Below are 19,507 nucleotides of genomic sequence, written 5' to 3'. Positions count from 1 at the left end.
GGTGGTGTGCTGAACTGGGTGATTGGGATTGACATGTATACACTGATGTGTATAAAACTGGTGACTAATAAGAACCTGCAGTATAAAACAAACAAAAAAAACTAATACTAAACTTTCTTTGGGTTATTTGTATGGAAGTATGTTAATATAAATGTTTCAGACATTACATGAAATTTTGAAAAATCTTATATATTCTGGTATAATGTTATAAGTCATCATTCTAGTTATTACTCTAAAATGTATGTCTCAGAAATAACTAAATTTCCTTGTCAATTGCATTATTATGAACTTTCATCAAATCTTTAACCGTGGTCATTTTTAAGTCTTCTGTCATTTACAGAGAGTTCTGGGTGTACTCTGATGCTTTTGCAAAAATGTTCCTATAAAAGGGTTTCATCTTCAAGGAATTCATGGAAAAGACTCTGACAAGTACATGTTTCTGGTAACTGACTATACGGCTGAACTGAATGAAGAAGCATTTTCAGAACTCTAATGGAAAACTGATGAACTCATAAAAGTGCTAACAAAAGATCAAGCTGAAAAAAAAAATTAATTACATGGGACTGAATGAACTGATGAGGATGATTATAATTTTTGTGACTTTGAATAAAAAAAAAATCCCACAAGGACTCAGAGGCAAAAAATATACGAATCAATTTTCACTGCAAAGTAAAGGAGCTGTTACAGTGGAGGATTACTTGACTGAATGTCAATATTATGACATCGTATGAATTTGTTTCGTATTCGGTAATTGCAATCATTGTTGCTTCTGTTGTGGTCATCCATTTACAATGCTTGGTGTCAATTTATCTCTTGTAAAAATAAAATACAGTGCATGTGTGTGAAAAAAAAACCCTCAATTGTGGTGATGATTCCACAACTCTATAAATTTACTAAAAATTGAACAGTACTGTATACTAAAAATGGTGAATTTTGTGGAATGTAAATCATACCTCAATGAAGCTGTTTTTAAAAAGATGAAATACAAAAAGTCAAAAGGAGGTCCATATGCAAAGTCGTTAGGTAGTGAGAAACATCTTTAGAGTGAAAGGGTAGCTCCCTGGATGGTTATATTTGATTCCCAAATGTTGGCTTACCGTGACGTCATCGGTTCTTTGACTCGGTTTTTTTTTTTTTTTTTTTTTTTTTTTTGGTAGTACGCGGGCCTCTCACTGTTGTGGCCTCTCCCGTTGCAGAGCACAGGCTCCGGAGGCGCAGGCTCAGCGACCATGGCTCACGGGTCCAGCCGCTCCGCAGCATGTGGGATCTTCCCAGACCGGGGCATGAACCCGTGTCCCCTGCATCGGCAGGCGGACTCTCAACCATTGCGGCACCAGGGAAGCCCTGACTCGGTTTTAAAATGGGATAACTTGGACTCTCCACATTCTAGAATGTAGGAAATGTCATTTACGATGATCACAATGGTTCTGATGAATCCCTCCCCAGTCATCCAGTGCCTCAAATACTTCTGAGAATAAGGGATAAATAAGTTAATAACATGGATTCTGTGAATTCTGATACCCTAGGGGCAGGAGTGGTAGAGTAGATGGAAAACACAATGATTATTTCTGCTGCCCCAGCTACCATGTTTGGATGTCATTCGAACATCGTGTATTCATAAATCATATAGTCTCATCTCCAGTCCAACAGGGACGGGGTCCCTGCTCACTTGAAGGCAGGTCTCCACATTTTCTCTAACATAACGTGTTACCATGCACGCTGTCTGACCTGTGACCCTCAGTGCCCGCCTTCTTCTGATAACTGCACTCCTTCTAGAAAACTGTCCTCCTACCCCTGCCTCCCCATCACCACTGCAACCAGGTTATATTCTGACTGTAGCTGTTCCCTAGAGATGGGAATGTGTCCTTAGCAAGGCTATTCAGACACCCTCCCTGGGATTTCTGGGGGTGGGGCGGGGAAGAGGAGGGGGAAAGAGGAGGGGCAAGTATACGAGGAAGGGAAAAGAGAAGGGAGTGGAAGGGGGAAGAAAAAGGGAAGACAAGACCTTCCTCTCTGGCAGAGAAACTGGAAAAATGTGAGCCTGGCGGCTGCCCAAGGCTCAATCCTAACCCAGTGCAGAGAGCTGGTCTGAGGGAGGGAACCAGGAAGGCCCCTGACTCCAGGGATCCCAGAGGCCCTTACACCCTTTTAGCACAGGATTTGGCGTCACATGAGCCAAGGCACTCCGCCTTCTTTCCCGAGCTAGTTCAAGTTGAGTTTCCGTCACCTGCGATCTAAGAGTACTGACCAATCCTTCGGTGCCTTCTCACCTAGTCGACCTTGCTCAGGCTGTCACCTCAGATGCCACCATAAAAGAGGGGCCTAGGACCTCAGCAGCACTGCTGCAGCTTGCATTTCTGTCTGTTCAGCTCATTTCTGAAGACAGTAGCTCCATCCACTCCATGGACCTACAGAACTGAACTACACACTCTCCAGAGTTTAACTGGGCTGAGTACAACGAGGGGGCCTATGAGGGCCCCTCGGAACCCACAGGTTAGGGAGGGCACACTGGTCACTCATTTGTTTGGCTGTTAGGTGCTCCTTGAACTGGCAGCAACGCCTCACCGCCTCCACCTCCAAGCACTCCGTTCTTTCTTCACCACAGAAGACCTGGCCAGCAAGCCCCACCTTCTGGGCTACTTCCATCCTGAAAATATGAATAGCTCTTTGGCTCTCCTACAGGAACCAGCCAACAAGGAAAACAATCATGAGTAACTGGAAATGAATAGCATTAGACTTTCAAAAACCCTCACGAAATAAAAAGCCATCCAAACAGCTGGGCCCTGGAGGGACCCAGTGCTGCGGCTAAGGATGAAGACGGAAACTTCAGGACAGCTGGGGACAGGGAGAGAGGGGCAGACAGCGGGGAAGCTGCCCTGGAGTAGGGGGTTGCAACGCTGGGGTTCAGCTGGGCCAGGAGACCTCGGGGCCCAAGGATAATTCTTGGAGCAGTTAATCCTTGAATATCCCTCACTCACCCTAATTTATTCTAAACAAGACACCTGGAAGAGAAGCCCAACGCAGTGGCTCAGTCACCGCGGCGTCACTCCCCAGGGGCTATGCCAACCTGGATTTGCCACACTACTGTCCTGGCAGCGCAAATGGAAAAGCCCTCCAGATCCCTTCCATTAGAAGCTCCAGACTGCTCCATGCCTGTGCTCTGTGGGGTGCCTAGAACCGCCTGCCCAGCAAACACGAACTCCTGTTGACTGAATTTGATACCCTGGACCTTCTACCTTTCAATTTTGAACGCTTTGTTGTGTTTAGGGATAAGAAGAAAACAGCATTAACATAAAGGATGGGGAATGCTTCCGTCAACTGCAACAAAGATTTAAAACACACCCACCCTGGGCGCCACGCATATCCACAAACTCACATAGCTTGCATCTGATCCTACGAGGGTCTACAGAGTAAAAATATCGTGCCTACGCAAGAGCTTGCAATTTAAGAGGAAAAATAAGAAACCTATACTGTTTTATTTACTCATATACACTGAATACCAACTCTGGGCCAAGTACATAGGGGATGCAGAAATGTGGCCCATACGCAATCCTTGCCTACAAGAAAGAAAAAAAGGTCCATGTAGATGAATGCATTTGCATGACAGCAGAGAGAGACAGACTAGTAAACCAAGAACACAAATATCCATTATTCCATGTGTAATCAGTTTGTGATGAAGCTTTTGAGCTACTGTACTTCTCTAAGGAAACACTGAAAGCTAAGGGCCAAATTCCAGATAACTGGGTAGAGATGCAGGGAAGCTTAATCAAGCATGCGTCTATTGAGGGCATTCTAGGTGTCCGGTGGTTACTGGGGTTACGGGACCTACAAAATGACATATTACTTAGACCAGTGCTGTCTAATACTGTAGTCATTAATCAATCACACGTGGCCACTGAGCATTTAGAACGTGGCTACTGCAAGCTGACACGCACTGTAAGTGGAAAATACACAACGGATTTCAAAGACTTACTATGAAAAAAGAATGTCAACTATATCATGAATAGGTTGACTGAATATATGTTGATAGTATTTTGGATAGCCTAGATAAAATAAATTATTATGATTAATTTCATTTGCTTCACTTTCCTTTTTGTGCCTACCAGAAATTTTTTTTTTAATAAATTTATTTATTTTTGGCTGTGTTGGGTCTTCCGTTGCTGCGCGCGGGCTTTTTCTAGTTGTGGCGAGCGGGAGCTACTCTCCGTTGCAGTGCGTGGGCTTCTCATTGCAGTGGCTTCTCTTGTTGCAGAGCACAGGCTCTAGGCACGAGGCTCCAGAAGTCGTGGCATGTGGGCTCAAAAGTTGTGGCTCAAGGGCTCCAGAGCTCAGGCTCAGTAGTTGTGGCACACGGGCTTAGTTGCTCCGCGGCACGTGGGATCTTCCCCGACCAGGGCTCAAACCCCTGTCCCCTACATTGGCAGGCGGATTCTTAACCACTGCACCACCAGGGAAGCCCTAGAAACTTTTAAATGACTTACGGTGGCTTGTATCTGTGGCTTGCTTATATTCTATTAGACAGTGATGATTTAGATCTTCCTTTCAAAGACTGATGACAGTATCCAATTAACAATAACAGCATTTACTTATTACTTACAAGGCAGGCACAAAATTAAGAAACAATGTACGTTATCATGTTTAATATTCACTTACTACCAAATCATAAAACTTAGATCTAGTAAATCCTGCAAGCTGATAATGGTTGAAAGTTAGTTTAAAAGATTCACTCTGCCACATGAAGAAGGAATGATTAATCAACAATTTTATTTCAAAACTGACAGACTTCTGTGCAAACTATTACTGTTATATATGGTTCAGAAAACATATCTATTTTTCTCTATCAACAGTTGGACAATTTTCCAAAGGATTCAACAGGGAATTTAACTTCTCCTTCATTCTAAGTATCACCATCTTCATCTTAACCACAATGCTACTGCTCCGTGGCTAGATGATGACTGAAACAAGGCAAATTGTCTGGTGAGACTGAGGAATTTGTTAATACAGTTGGGAAGAGGACTGGTCATGATTAAAGGAAATGTGTCTTTACATTGTCCACATTACCCAAGGATATAAAGAAGGACTAAATGGAGGAATGACAACACAGGGAAACATAGTTCTGAACTACACAGAAGATGCCCGGCAGATGTGTTTCAGTGACATACGGGGGCAACCCGTCTTTATAGCTATAGATTATAATGGCAGGTACAGTCATATTAGCCAATCTATCAGCAGTTCTTCAGAGGTAGGATGATAAGGAACACGATAACATTAGCAATAGTAATAACAGCCACAATAGCTATCATTTATTTAAATGATTACTTTGCAACATTTTATTGTTTTACTATTTGATTGTAAGTGAGTATTATCTCATTTAATGCTCACACCACTTCGAAATTAGATGCTATTGTTTTTATTCTCAGTTTCAAGATTAGGAAATTGCAGCCAGGAACGTTTACTTAGCCAAAGTGGCACAATTTAAAAATGGAGAAGGCTGGATTCAGATTCAGCTCCCAAGCCCAAAATGCAACGCTGGGCTGCGTATTAGACAACACTAGTAATTAAAAAAAAAAAAGTCTGGCCAACAAACCAACCGTTTTACAACTTCAAAAAGATTTAGTTGCCTTTAAAAGTGGAACAGTCCTCAGATCGGCCGCTGGCACGTACAGAGCTCCCCCTAGGAAGTCTGAATGGACCAATATGAAAAAAGGCATTCCTTCTGGCTGTTTGTCCTCACAACATTCCGGGGAAAGGTGGCATTTTTATTTCTTTGTCCTTTTAACATGCGGAGCATGTGCATAATGAATAAATCTAATGAATTTATCTAATGAATTTTTCACCAGTCAGAAAAATCCTTTTCCATATAGCTTTGCTAAAGATACCGAGACAATAACAGAAAATGTAAAGATAATTACAGACAAGTGAAGCGGCTAGTTTTATACTCAGCTGAGCTGGCAAACTACAGATTATGGCAGAGGTTTCCATAGTTTAGCAACAATATGGAAGAGCAGAACTTCGAGATATTTAGATGCTTCCCCATCATTAGGACATTTCTGTTCCTTAAGAAATTATTCTAGGGCTTCCCTGGTGGCGCAGTGGTTGAGAGTCCGCCTGCCGATGCAGGGGACACGGGTTCGTGCCCCGGTCCGGGAAGATCCCACATGCCGCGGAGCGTCTGGGCCCGTGAGCCATGGCCGCTAAGCCTGCGCGTCCGGAGCCTGTGCTCCGCAACAGGAAAGGCCACAACAGTGAGAGGCCCGCGTACCGCAAAAAAAAAAAAAAAAAAAAAAAAGAAAGAAATTATTCTAATGTCCTGTATAACACCTCTCTCCAAGCTAGAAAACAATGAAATACTACAATGCTTTAAGACAATGAAAAGCACCAATATCATAATAAAAATGCATCTTAAAACAATCACCAGTGAGACACTAATGGGGCGGGGGGGGGGCAGGTGACATTTGTTCTGGAAGCCACACATAGAAGCACCCCGCCGGCAGGCTGCCACCTCAGATATCACCAGGATAGGGTGAGCTACTCTTTCTTTTTCTTTTGCCACCGTGGATATAAACACCCACTTGCAATGTAATGAGAATCAAATGCGCTTTGTTCCAAGCAGTATGCACTTAAAATAATCAGGGGTTGTTTTAAAGGAGAAGAAGAAAGCAAGCTTGTTGCCAAACAAGGCACCAGCAGTAGCAGCCGTCAACAGATTGGCCAGGAGACAGGCTGGGACAGGAGTCATTCTGAAGAAATCTTGTTCTAGCTTTGAGACTGCAGAGGAAAAGCGATAGAAAAAGTCAACAAACAGCACACCAACATGGTGTAAAGTTGTATAGCACAGAAAGAATCTAATTACTGAGGAGTTGATCAAGATTGCTGACTGGATGTATACAGAAGGTTAGTGGCAGAAATGAGTCTTTTCTTTAAAAAAAAAAAACAAAAACCTCCTAGGAAATCCTGGATGGTATACAGATATTGGGTGGTTTCCACGCCTATATTTTCAGGTGTTTCCCAATTTATAAAAAGCTCATAGGAAAGAAATGTGAAACTTTTTTCTCAAAAGAGAAAAATGATACAGCCCCAAAGAAAATTAAGGATTTTTTTTTCTTTAAACAAAGATTCAAGAAGGTTCTGAGAGTATTCGAAGCAGCCTGCATCCATGATGAATGTGGATTGGGCCTGAAATACGATTCAGCTTGAGCGAGAATGGTAGACTACCCCCCACCCAGCCCTGGGCGAGGCCTTCCTGACATGGCTCAGTTGGGGACCTCAGGGCCCTACATATGTTTGTGGCCCTTGAACAACACAGGTCTGAACTGTGCAAGTCCACTTATATGTGAAAGTTTTTCAATAAATGGATTGGAAGAATTTGGGGAGATTTGCGACAGTTTGAAAAAACCCACCAATGAACCGTGCAGCCTAGAAATATAAAAAAATGTTTAAATGCTATGTCATGAATGCATAAAGTGTGTAGATACTAGTGCATCCTTACATAGGCATAACGTGAGTGATATTTAATATAAAATAAATGTGTTCGTTTTCTTACTGTTTTGTAACTTTGCTGTCAAAGAATTATATTACTGTAGAGTGTGCCTGTGTCTCTCATAACTGGAGAATCTGCATATCAGCCTATCATCACAGGTAAGTGTTTTTTTAAAATATGGAACGATGTTTCCAATACTGCATTATTAATATGACTGTAATACCGTATGTCATAAACTTTTATCAAGGTTCATTCATTAGTGTATAGGCTACGCTACCATGAAGCAATTGTATCGACTACACTAGGCTACCATAAAGCAATCACATTGCTGCTTCTTCCTATAAATATGAATTTTTTCACAGATTTTCTTTTTTGATGTCTAGTGTTAGTAATACGTATAACATCTACAGGGTTTTGTATCATAAGACAATACTGATGTAGATACCGACAGACAATTCATCATACAAACAGACAACGTAAAGTTACAGTATCAATACATACAGTACAGTATTGTAAGTGTATTTTCCTTACACTATTTCCTTAACCTTTCTTTTTTCTAGCTTACTTTATTGTAAGACTACAATACCTAATATACATAACAAAATATGTGCTAATCGACTGTTCACCTTATCAGTAAGGCTTCTGGTCAACAGTAGGCTATTAGAAGTTAAGTTCTGGGGGAGTCAGAAGTGATACATGGACTTTCCACTTGGTGGGAGGGGGAATCCCCCTAACCTCCCTCACTGTTCAGGGGTCAACTGTGTTTTCCTTCTGGCTGCCTTTGGCAAGGAAGAAAGAAAAAGCAACCCACAAGTCCATGAGCCTTGTGGCTCACCAGTTCCCACGTCCTCTGGGGTAGCTGGGAGGAGGCTACTGTGAACAGGCTGCTTCTCCCACCAGTGAAATGACTATGGGTCAAAGCATCCACTGAAAGTTAGCACTCCGTTTCACTTCTGAAAAGCGGTCAGTCACCAGCAGCTCAACTCTCGTAGGAGGTGATGGTCAAGTTATGGGAGCATTCTCATCAAACGAAGAGGCTCAGCACAGAACTCGTTAACTCACTGACAAGCTTGACACATAGATTTGTTTATGTGGTTCTCGCCCAGCTGGATGCTAGGGGCCCGGGTTCCAGTTCCTTTTCCAACCTTCATGTCACTGCTCAATGTCATCTGCCCCACCCAGGACTCCCCACTAGTCTCCAACACAGCTTGTCCAAGTCTACACCAGTCTTCTTCACTGCTAAACAATTATAATTAGCTCCATGTGGGGCTCCCAAGGTCACTGTCTAAACCCGAGAGAAACAGAAACGGACAACATCTAGAAGCCTTGTGCCAAGAGCAGGCAGAACTAAGGTTCGCATCTAGCTTTGCCTCTTACTGACTGTGCCACTTTCCAAGGGATCATTTCTCTTCCTAGAGCTCAGTCTCCTCTGTAAAATGTGTTCCCGCCACCATCCCATTCCAACCACTGGAGCCTTGTGCTCCAGTGGAATGAAAATGTGTTAACCTCTTTAAAACTCGAAGCTCCATGAAGGCAGGCCTTGCTGCTCATCCCTGGATCTTCTATCTACTGCCCAACGACTCCACCAACACGTGCTGCTCAAGGGGGATCGGACACTGCGTAAGACGGCCCGCACCTCCGGAAGCTGCCAGCCGAGGAGCAAAGTGACTGGAGCAAAGATGGCGCTCGATTCAATTAAACCAACTAACTCGTTGAAAGAACCTGCATCGTTCACCCTGTTACACGTAGGCCCGCGTCCCTTTTGGCCCAATTACTGGCTGAAGAGATGGAGAATGTCGCCTAAGATGGAGGGACAGAACAGTTCCTGAGCGTGGTCGACAATGGCAGTACCTTCTCCCAGCACCTGCTACCTCCCACAGAAGGGCGAGTTCCTCTAGAAGAGCAGGCTTCCAGCTGAGGGCCAGCTCCCCAACTAGGAAACGTGGCCCTGACTTCCTCGAGTCCCTTTGGAGGCAGCCCCGTAGGCTAGGAGGCCGAGATGAGAAGCACAGAACAGAGAGCCAGTCAGGATATTCCCCCCACCCGGCTGAGCAGTCAGAGATCGACCCCCGTGAGCTTAGAAGTGTCGTGGGCTGGACCCAGGGACATCTCAGTTCCCTCCCGCAACAGCAAAGGGAGGAAACTGCTGTCGCCTGGAAAGCAGAGAACGGTACAGGTCCAATGCTAGACCAAGAAATGCTGCCCCTGGGGTGAGGAACTCATGACCCAGCCTTAGAATCCATCACATCTCTGCGAAATAGTCATACGACAGGTTCGCTTTTTATTACTTCTAAACAGCATCTTACCTCATCCAATAGAAGTAGTTCCTAAAAATGGTCAGTGGTATGTAGACTGGTTAGTATAGCGACTAGAGACTGGTTTTCCTACTGAAGGTATAAACCCCACAATTATTACTTTTCACTCGTGTATGATAGGTTATCAGGTCTGGGGAACAGTGGCACATGATAGAAAACAGACCCCCTGTCATTGCACTCCTGATCCTTATGCGGTGGCTGTTAAAGGTAAACAGGACAAAGGCAACAAGGTTTTCTAGGTACATTTGATAGATCTTGCGTTAACCTGGGGATTCCAAAGAGGTTCATAACTGGGCTTCACACACAGGGACTTCCATGAGCCTCTTGAAACTGACAAGGATTACAAGTGTACAGCATCATTTCATATAAGTGAATTTCCCCCTAGGAAAAGTGGTCCAACACCTGCATCCAATTTGCAAAAGTGTCCATCTTTGACTCAAAAATATTGAAGAATCACTGCTAGATGGCCCGCCTCGGTTTGCAGGATGAACTCCTCTTGGAGGAAAACACTTGACTCTGTGCTGCCCTAGGGCAAAGGAAGCTGCTCAGCCTTTTACTCCCCACCAGTGAGCTCTGCCAGAGCTCTTTTTCCTGGCTGGGTTTCTGTCACTTCAGCCAGCAAAGGGAACTGGACAGATGTAGTGAAAGTGAAGAGAGAGAGATGCTGCTGGGCTGTTAATTCTAGAGTCATTTAGCTCTTTAAAAAGAAAACACTCTGGATTAAGCAAACTGAATTCATCTAGTAAGCAAAGGAAAAAGAAAAAAAGAAAAATACTGATACTGCTCTTACCAACTGCAATACTTAACAGGGATAAGAAAAGTTGAATTGAGGTTTAAAAGTAGTAATTGATTTTGAGGGAAACTGATATAGTAGAGGATGAACTGCTTACGTTTGGTTACTTGATGATAAACTTTGGTGTTCACTAAATGTCAATTTAAGAAAAAAATAAAGGAAAAGAGTATATATTTTCTTCCACTGTAGAATAAACTTCTTGGACTACAACCAACTTTTCTCACAACTGGATTCCGTTCATTTAGAAGCAGGGGTGGATAAGTCATGAACTCCCAAAGGTTGCCCCTTACCCAGGGGTGACCAATGGTTGTGGAATTTATAAGGCAAGACACTATTTCCAGTGAATGCCATTTACTACAGAAAGAACTGGACAAGATCCCAGGTAAGGTTAAATGAGGTGAGACCCATCACACAAAACCAGCTGGTGAAGCAGTTAAGACACAGTAACTGCTCCAAAGGGTGGATAGGGCAGAAAGGGGTTTCTTAACGATAGGCAAGAGAACCAAGGCTTATAGAGGTGATGTGACTTGCCTGAGAAAGAACTACATCTTCTGAACTTCAACCTTAGCATTTTGCTAACTACCTCTACTCCTCGGCCTTTTGATTACTGTTTAAATTCTCCTCTAGCCTCCGAAAGCTCAATATCTGATGGCCACCCTGAAGGACTATATGGCCCTGGGTGGGTGGGGGTGGGGGTGGGGGTGGGGGTGTGTGGGGGTGTGTGTGTAGTTCAATGTTAACCACCTACTATGTGACAGATACTCTACTGGACACAATATAAGCATGAAGAATGAGGCATACTTCAAAGGGAAAAATGTTTTGTTTTAAAACACATGGCTAAGTCTGTACAGTTACAGTTACTTATTAAAATATTGACTAAATTGACTAATAACCAGTGAGTCTGATATCAAAGGCTAGAGCAGTCTGTTCATTGTAGATGGCTAGAGTTGGGAAACTGAGGTTTGATTAACAACATTTCTCTTTCATTAAACCAACACTTTTCAGCTCGTGGGTAGCAATAAAACAAAAAGAAATAATCTCTAGATCATGCAGCATCTTAATGATTTTTTTAAAAAGATACCATCAGTATCATATACCTATATAAATAAATAATGGGGGAAAAAATCTAGAATCCTTTTCCCTATCACCTATTTAAAACATACCCAAGAGGCCTTTGATATATTTAGCTTTGCTTTGTCAACTCCTATATTCATCATTTCTCCTACGTAGAGGAAATCCAGTTGGCTTTTAGCAAAATAATGCACGGCACTAACAGTGAATGTTTTCAGTACCACGAGTTAAGGATTTTATGATGTGACAGTTTTTTAAGTATTTCTGGGTACACTACTATATATACTGGTTTCTCCTGGATCTTCAGATTAAGGTCACCGTTCCCCTCAACCACAGAAAAAAGAAAACAACACCTCAGGATGAATGCACAAAATCAGAGCAATGATGAGTAAACCCTCTGCAACAATCCTGAGAAATGCACTTTCTATTCTTAGAAATTCAGTGTGGTGGGTGTTACTCGAGACCGTTTCTAGTCTGTTTGGATCCTGTATGGAATGGAGGGGGAACATCACTTGGTTATACATCTTCCACATTTAAAATGTGGGAAAGCGAAGGTACCAAGAAAAGGAAAGATGGGTGTGCTTCTGAGCATCGTGTTACTTATGTTTTCTTTTGAATTCAGGTTTAGGTAAATGCTGCAGAAAAATATGAAGACACAAGTGCTTTGTGGGATAGATCACACAGACTTAAATGAAGTGCTTTGTGTATAAGAACCTGTGTTTTTATCCTGATGCAACCTGTAAATACGACATCTGGGGCACTCAAATACAGCTGGGAGAACAGCCAGCGCCACTTAGGAGATCCGATATGTGCTAAGAGAAATTCTAAGTAGAAAAATCACAACAAAAAAGCATGAAATTCTTTCATTCAACAAACATGTGAGTACTTACAGTACGTCAACAATGTTCTAGACACTAGGGATTCAACAGTAAACAAAAAGAGACAAAACCCCTGTCTTCCTGGAGCACATATTCTAGTAAGGACAGACAGACTACTGATATGAACCAAACTAATACAAACTTCTGGCAAGTTTGAAGGCAATTAAGTGCCGTGGAAGAAAATAAAGGAGAAAAGGGAACTCTCCGTGTCCAGTGGCTAGGGACTGGTGCTTTCACTGTTGGGGGCCCGGGTTCGACCCCTGGTCAAAAATAAATAAGTAAATGGATGAATAAATAAACAAACAAATAAAGGAGAAAAGAGCAGCAGGACATGCTGGAAGGGGGCGGCCAGGGAAGGTGGGCTGAGAAGGTGATGTCTAAGTGAAGAGCTAAGGGGTTGAGGGCCACAGCCCTGGAGACATCTAGGGGAAGAGCAGTCCAGAGAGTGGGAACAGTAAACGCGATGGCTCTGAGACAGGAGTGTGCCTGGTAATTTGAAGGAATAATGAGGAAACCAATGGGTTTAAATGCCTTGAACTGCTTCCAGATTAAGAGGTTACAATTCAGGGCAAAATGTCATGAACACAGCCATATTTTCATACACACTTAGAGCAGGAATGTGCCTTTGTACATGCATACTCAAGCCCCTTAATCTTTCCAAGTCTGAAGAAATGAGGACGAGAAGGTAGAGTGAGTAACCCAGGGTTACACCACCAGTGACTGGCCAAGAAAAGGCTTCAGCACACGTATCCCAAACTCAGCACCACACTTCTGTCTGATGCTCCAACTTTATAATTAAGAGGCACTCTTATTTTTTTTTAATTGAAAAAACTAAAGAATCCAGCCAACTAACACTCTTAGAGCTAAAAATGGATCAATTTCACTTTTCATTCAGCAAATAACCAGGAGAGACCCTACATACACCCTACATATTGCTGAGGAAGAAATAATAAATGCATCATTTCCTAGATCTCACTACCCAGCAATCAAATGTATAGGTGTGTAACAAAGAAACTACTCAAGGGAACATGCCTCAGATGTTGACTGCAGCACTGTTACAGTAAAAAAGTGGGAAAGATCAACTGTCCTCTGAAGAAAAAGTATAACAGTGAAAAAGTGGAAACTCAAATTTTCTCTTGGTGAGGAAAAGCGTATGCTATAATTTATTCCTACACTAGAGTTCTCTGTAGCAGCTAAAGTAAATAAGATCTACATGTACCTCAAACACATAATGACAAATTTAAAAATGCAAGCCGTGTGTATATAGAATTATGCCATTTAAATAAAATGTTAAACACACAAGCTCTCAGATACAGTTTGCGGATATGTAATACCGAAGTACCAAACACCTCTGGGCACTGTGTACACTGACTTCACGTTAGTGGTTACCTGAGGATGGAGGCAGAGGAGGAAGGATGGATAAAATATTTCAGTTACAGTTTATTTTTAAGGGGCAGGTGTGGGGGGGTATGAAGCAAATATGGAAAGATTAGCAACTCAAACATAAGTCGTGGAAAAATGGAAGCCTTACTATGTTCTCTTTAGGTACGTTTGAGATTTTTCATACTTTTATTTGGAAAAAGAGGAAGGCTAGAAGGAAGGAACAGAGAGACAGACAAAGCTCCTTCATCACATTCCAGTGACTCCAAGGCCGAGTTCCCCGAACTTGCAAAGCTCAGGTTCTTCACCTTTAAAAGGTGAGTGATACTAGGTGTGCCGGCCTCAAAGATGCTATAGAAGTGGCAGTCTGGAGACAGAACTTCATTGTCAGATACACTACTAGCAGACAGGGGCACTACATCACGTCCCCATTGAATCTCCAAGGCCCAGCATCCATTACTTTATTTCAATTTCACAGATAACAGTAATAAGGTTTTTCAACAGGGTTATAACCCTCCCTCCCTACCCCCCCCCCAAAAAGCCATAAAAACACATCTAAGGAGTGTAAATGATACAATACATTCATTACTGAAGCATTTCGATGAATGGAGACAGCCCAGAATGGGAGCACCTCTCCCAATCCAAGTTCTGCAAGCACTGGTTAAAAATTACAAGAACTGGATACATTTCCTCACATAAAATCTATTATCTTACAAGCGGAAGGGAAAAAATATGACACTGGTTAAGTAAGCATCATTAAGAAAGGATGATCTGATTACATCCATCAGTAATAAAATTCCCAGCCACACCTGTAAACGACTCTGCAGGCTGGGGACAGAGCAATCAAAATCCAGCCTCCCTGTGATACACTCTCTCTTTTCCAACTTTGCTCAGACCTCAAGGAGGTGAGACGCTCCTCGCTAAGATGAGCTTCTTTTAAGTCTCACTGATCAGTAAAACAATTTCTCCCTCTGCCAGGCCCTGACGGTCTTGAGATGACATTCTCCAGAGAACTGGCAGGGCGCTCGGTAGTCTCCTCTCGCGGAAGGAAAAGAGAAACCCATCTAAGTCACCTGTGAGCCTGTGGCCAAGGGAAGCCGCTGGTTCAGGTGAGCGGCCTTAAGTCCGCAGATTTGCCCCAATCACTGGAAACAAAGTTGCGCTGAGCTGGGCTCCTTGGAGAAGCCCAAGCCTGGCTACAGAGCCCAGGCGCTGGGAGATCACTTGCAGCGCCTCCACTTTCCCCTGGGCTCCGTCTGCCGCGTCTGCTGTCTCTCCCGGCCCTGAGGCCCACCCCCCTCCACAAAAGCAGGGGACGAGGTCCAAACTCAAAGGAGAGCGAGAGCCCGGGGTTAGCAGATGTACTCTGCAAACTGCAGAAACTAAACCGCAGGCACAAAAACCTGCCCGAGCCAGCAGCGAAGGGGGGGTGGTTAGGGAGGGTACCCACCCTCCCGGGCAGAGGTTGGGATAGATGGCGGGCGGGCGCCCCTCTCGCGCGCGGCTCCACATCCTGCCTCCTCCCAAAGCCCCAGCTGCCCGAAGGCTGCCCGAACTCCAGCATCTCTCCTCCCGGCCCTCCTCGGAGCTGTGGTGGGGAAACGGACAGGAAGGACGGGGAGCGGGGTCAGTCGCAGGCCCGGAGTGGCCCTGCCAGCACCCTTGGGCCAGCGGAGGGCTCCCGGAGTCAGAAAAAGAACAATAGCGGACCCTCGGTCGCCGAGCCCCCCGAGTCTCCCGCTCGCGCCTTCCTCCCCAGCTCCTCCAAGCTCAGCGCGGAGGCGGGTCGAGCCCTGAAGCGGGGACTGGGGGGAGCCAGACGCAGGCGGGCCAGGCAGGTGGGACGGGGAGCCGACTCGGGGCACCCAGAACGCCCTGCCGGGGACTGGTCATTCATTCCCACCCGCGCTCCCTCCGCACCCACCCCTGCCCCAGCCGGCCTGCGAGTCGCGGGGGCCGGTAGGAGAAAACCCCGCTCCTAACTTGGCTCGTCCTCCCTTTCTGCTCTGACGCCCACCATCCTCCTCTTCCTGTGTTTCCCAGTCTGCCCTCTGCAGACAGCGGGCGGCCGGCGGGGACAAGGGACTGGTGGCGGGACCCTCGCTGCCAGCCCGCCGAGCCACTCCGCCGGCGCGTCGTCCGCGCCTATCTGGCCGCCTCCCTCGTCCGAACCCCAGACACAAAGGCGGGGACCGGAGCCCGCGAGCCCGCTCCGGGGAGCCTCCCGACTCTCGGCGCCGCGCACTCACCCCATCTAGGCGGCGGCGGCGGCTCCCGGGCCCCGCTGGCTGCGCCACCCCGCCCGCCGCTTCCCCAGGAAAAACGCGGACGCCGGGCTCGCTTCCTGCTCAGCTTCCTGCGCCTCGGTCCCTCCTCCTCCCCCGCTGCGGGGGTCAGTGGGCGCCGCGGCTCCCGGGCTGGGCCGGCGGGGCGGGGCGGGGGCAGCACCACCACGTGGCCGCCCGGCGCCGGCCCCCGCCGACCCGGATCCCGCGGGAGCGGGAAGGGAGGTGCTAACCATTCCCCTCCCCTTCCACCCCGCGCGGCCCCAAATTCCGCGAGTCAGGTGATCCGGACCTGCGGGAGGTACTCCCGGCCCGCGCGCCCTGGGCGTCCGCGGCTTGCTTTTAGTTTTCCACGGATCGTGGGATTCTCCCCCGTGGATCTTGCATCATCATCACCTGAAGTTAATGGAAACCACCGGTGCTCTGACCCCAGGGTTTAGGACGGATGAGATCCTGAATAGTAATGCATTTCTGGTTAACGTCCAAAGTCGTTTGCGGTCGTGGGGTGTTTTAAAGTCGCTGATCCAAGCGCTTTCTAACCAGAATCAAATCGGTCATATTTTCCAAAATTACTGAACAGAAAGTAAACTGGAACATGCTCGTAGTCTCTGGACTGAACCAGTTGGTTGGAATATGTTCGGTAACGCTCATCAGGTGGCAGGAGAAAACTACCAGCGTTAAGTATTGCTCGGAGAGTTAGGAAGGAGAAACCTACCGTCTGAACTGAGAGGCACCATGGGGAACGCCCTCCCCGCAGGGTCTGGGATGCAAAGGAGGGGCCGACAGCTCCTCTCTCTTCCCCAGCCCGCTGAGCCCGGCGTTTGAATCGTGATGGGCTCCTCCTGTAGTTCCAAGGATTTCAAAGCTCTCCACCTCCCGTTAAATTTGGGACGGCTTTGCCACTCATTTTGATCATGTTAACCAGCTGTGGCTTAAAAAGTCTTCTGATGAACCTAAGGGCAGGACAGGAATAAAGACGCAGACTTAGAGAAGGGACTTGAGGACATGAGGAGGAGGAAGGGTAAACTGGGACGAAGTGAGAGAGTGACATGGACATAATACACTACCAAGTGTAAAACAGATAGCTAGTGGGAAGCAGCCACATAGCACAGGGAGATCAGCTCCATGCTTTGTGACAACCTAGAGGGATGGCATAGGGATGGTGGGAGGGAGGCTAAAGAGGGAGGGGATATGGGGATACACGTATACATACAGCTGATTCATGTTGTTATACAGCAGAAACTAACACAACATTGTAAAGCAATTATACTCCAGTAAAGATGTTAAAAAAAGAAAAGTCTTTAATCACCAAAGCCCCTGTGTTCCCCCCGTTAACTCTACGTCCTTTGCACAGGGCAGGAAGTTTTCTAGAATAAATGAGTGGTATGAGTCCTTTTTTTGGTGAGATCGACTCAATCAATTGATTTTTTTTTAAATTCCAACAAAACTGAAATTAACCTGAGTTCAGTTTATAATGTCTTGGTCAGATCTCCATGACCCCAGGTCAGACTTCATCTGTACCCCTGTCTCCCCCACCCATGGCCAAGCCAAGGGAACAGCCTGTCTTAGCTGTAACAGGTGACTTATCAAACAGAGAGCAAAAGCTGTGTAACTAGTTGCATGGTCTTCCCTTCCTAAATCATAGGTCAGAGATTCCTTAGAGAAGTGAGGAAGAGCGGGTTTAAAGCAAGACGTACACTCCTCTTCCTGTCTTTTATCCCTCTCAAATCACCCTCTGAAAGACACGGGAACTGGTAAACTTCTTTTTGGTTTAGTTCTGGCGATTTCCACAATACGGTTTTTCATTGCAGTTCATATGAATGGTGTGGCGTAGGGTGTTTATCGGGAACAATACTGCCACGTGTGAGTTTTCTGTTCCCCTTTCAGCAGGTCAGTGTCATTCAAGCGGTGGCAGCTGGCAGGGTGGGCATTGGAACGGGGTACAGGGTGTACCGTGCTGCTTTGGAAACTTAATGTGTGTATTCTGTAGCTGAAGGAGTTAAAATATCAGACAAAACTGTGTAAGGCGGGGTCATCAGCCTTTTATTCATAGGAACCCTGTCCCTCTTCTTCTTTTTTTTTTTTTTTCTTCTACATGGCCAGGCCCTGTCCCAGCTACCTGCTTGGGGGCTGGTAGGCCCCTGTCAGCCCTGTGGCTCCCATAGGTGGCTTGTGTGCTTATTCTCCTTAATTAATTTATTTATTTGTTTATTTTTTAATTTTAGAATTTTTTTATACAGCAGGTTCTTATTAGTTATCCATTTTATACATATCAGTGCATATATGTCCATCCCAATCTCCCAATTCATCCCACCACCACCACCCCGCCACTATTCTCCTTGATTTATAATCCCACCATCTACATTAGTCTGGGTGAGAGATTGTTGTGGAGGGAAGGATTCATAGTTAATCTTTGTGCCAAGACCCTTTACCAGCTCCCACCCTCCGTTGAAACTCAAACCACCTGCTCAGACCACAGCTGACATTCTGCCACCTGCAGGGAGATTGGTGGTCAAGTATGGGATTGAACACCCATGCTTGACCACCAAGTGGTTTTATTGCCCAGGCCTTTTAGAAAGTGCTAATTGGGTTCAGGATACATTGAACACCACCCTTGGATGGAGAGCTGACCCGTGTGAAAGGGTTTGAGAGATGGAAGCAAGGATAAAATGACCATATAAACTGCATAAAGTTGGTAGAACCTTTTGGGGATGAACAGCATGTTGAATTTCAATAGGAGAAGTATCCCAAATCAAAGCAACTGTGGTGTGATGTGCAATACTAAGAGTAATAAGAGCCAGGGGACCAGGTTTCCCGACCCCTGTGTTTGACTCACTTGCCCTTTGAACTGCACCACGTGTTTGAATCTCACCTGGCCCACTTTCCCACTCAGTAAAAGAGAACGTTGAATTACATGGCCTCTAACATCCTAAGACCATTCTCTTAGTTTGAAGAGCCTTCACATGCAACGTTGTCCCCACATGTTATGGCAAAGGGTCTGTTCTAGCAGGTCCTAATAGTGTTGCTAGCCAGTACTTAGGATCCATAAATGAGATTCATCGATTGGTGGGGCTCAATTTTTATTTTTGAAATTAAATAATATTACATTCCTTCTTTCTTGCTCCATCTCTCACCAATATCAGTTCTCCCCAGATTAAAATCTTCTTACGTTTGAGAAAACAAAGCTAAGACTTGTTGGGATAAAAAGAAACTGTCCCTGAAGGAGGAGATAGAGATAGCCGAAAAGTACCAGAATCAAAAAGTACCCCTCCACTCTTTGGTGTTTGGTCAGGATCTGACTGCAT

The 19,507-nt window shown here is 45.4% G+C and overlaps 1 protein-coding gene across 6 annotated transcripts in view; it reads right to left on the bottom strand.

Moving 5' to 3' along the window:
- Positions 1-16,329, bottom strand: part of RAI14 (retinoic acid induced 14) — a 155,090-nt gene extending 138,761 nt beyond the window's left edge. For 5 of the 6 annotated variants that reach the window (XM_030843665.3, XM_060295702.2, XM_030843668.3 and 2 more), the window contains exon 1: positions 16,167-16,329. The gene's annotated coding sequence lies outside the window, so the exon portion shown is untranslated. Of the gene's footprint in view, positions 1-14,990; positions 15,090-16,166 lie in introns of those variants that run through there. The other variant, XM_030843667.3, reaches the window with a different exon arrangement.
- Positions 16,330-19,507: the final 3,178 nt, after the last annotated feature.

This window comes from Globicephala melas, chromosome 3 (genome assembly GCF_963455315.2).
Source record: "Globicephala melas chromosome 3, mGloMel1.2, whole genome shotgun sequence".
NCBI lineage: Eukaryota > Metazoa > Chordata > Mammalia > Artiodactyla > Delphinidae > Globicephala > Globicephala melas.
This window is presented reverse-complemented; position numbering and strand designations above follow the sequence as displayed.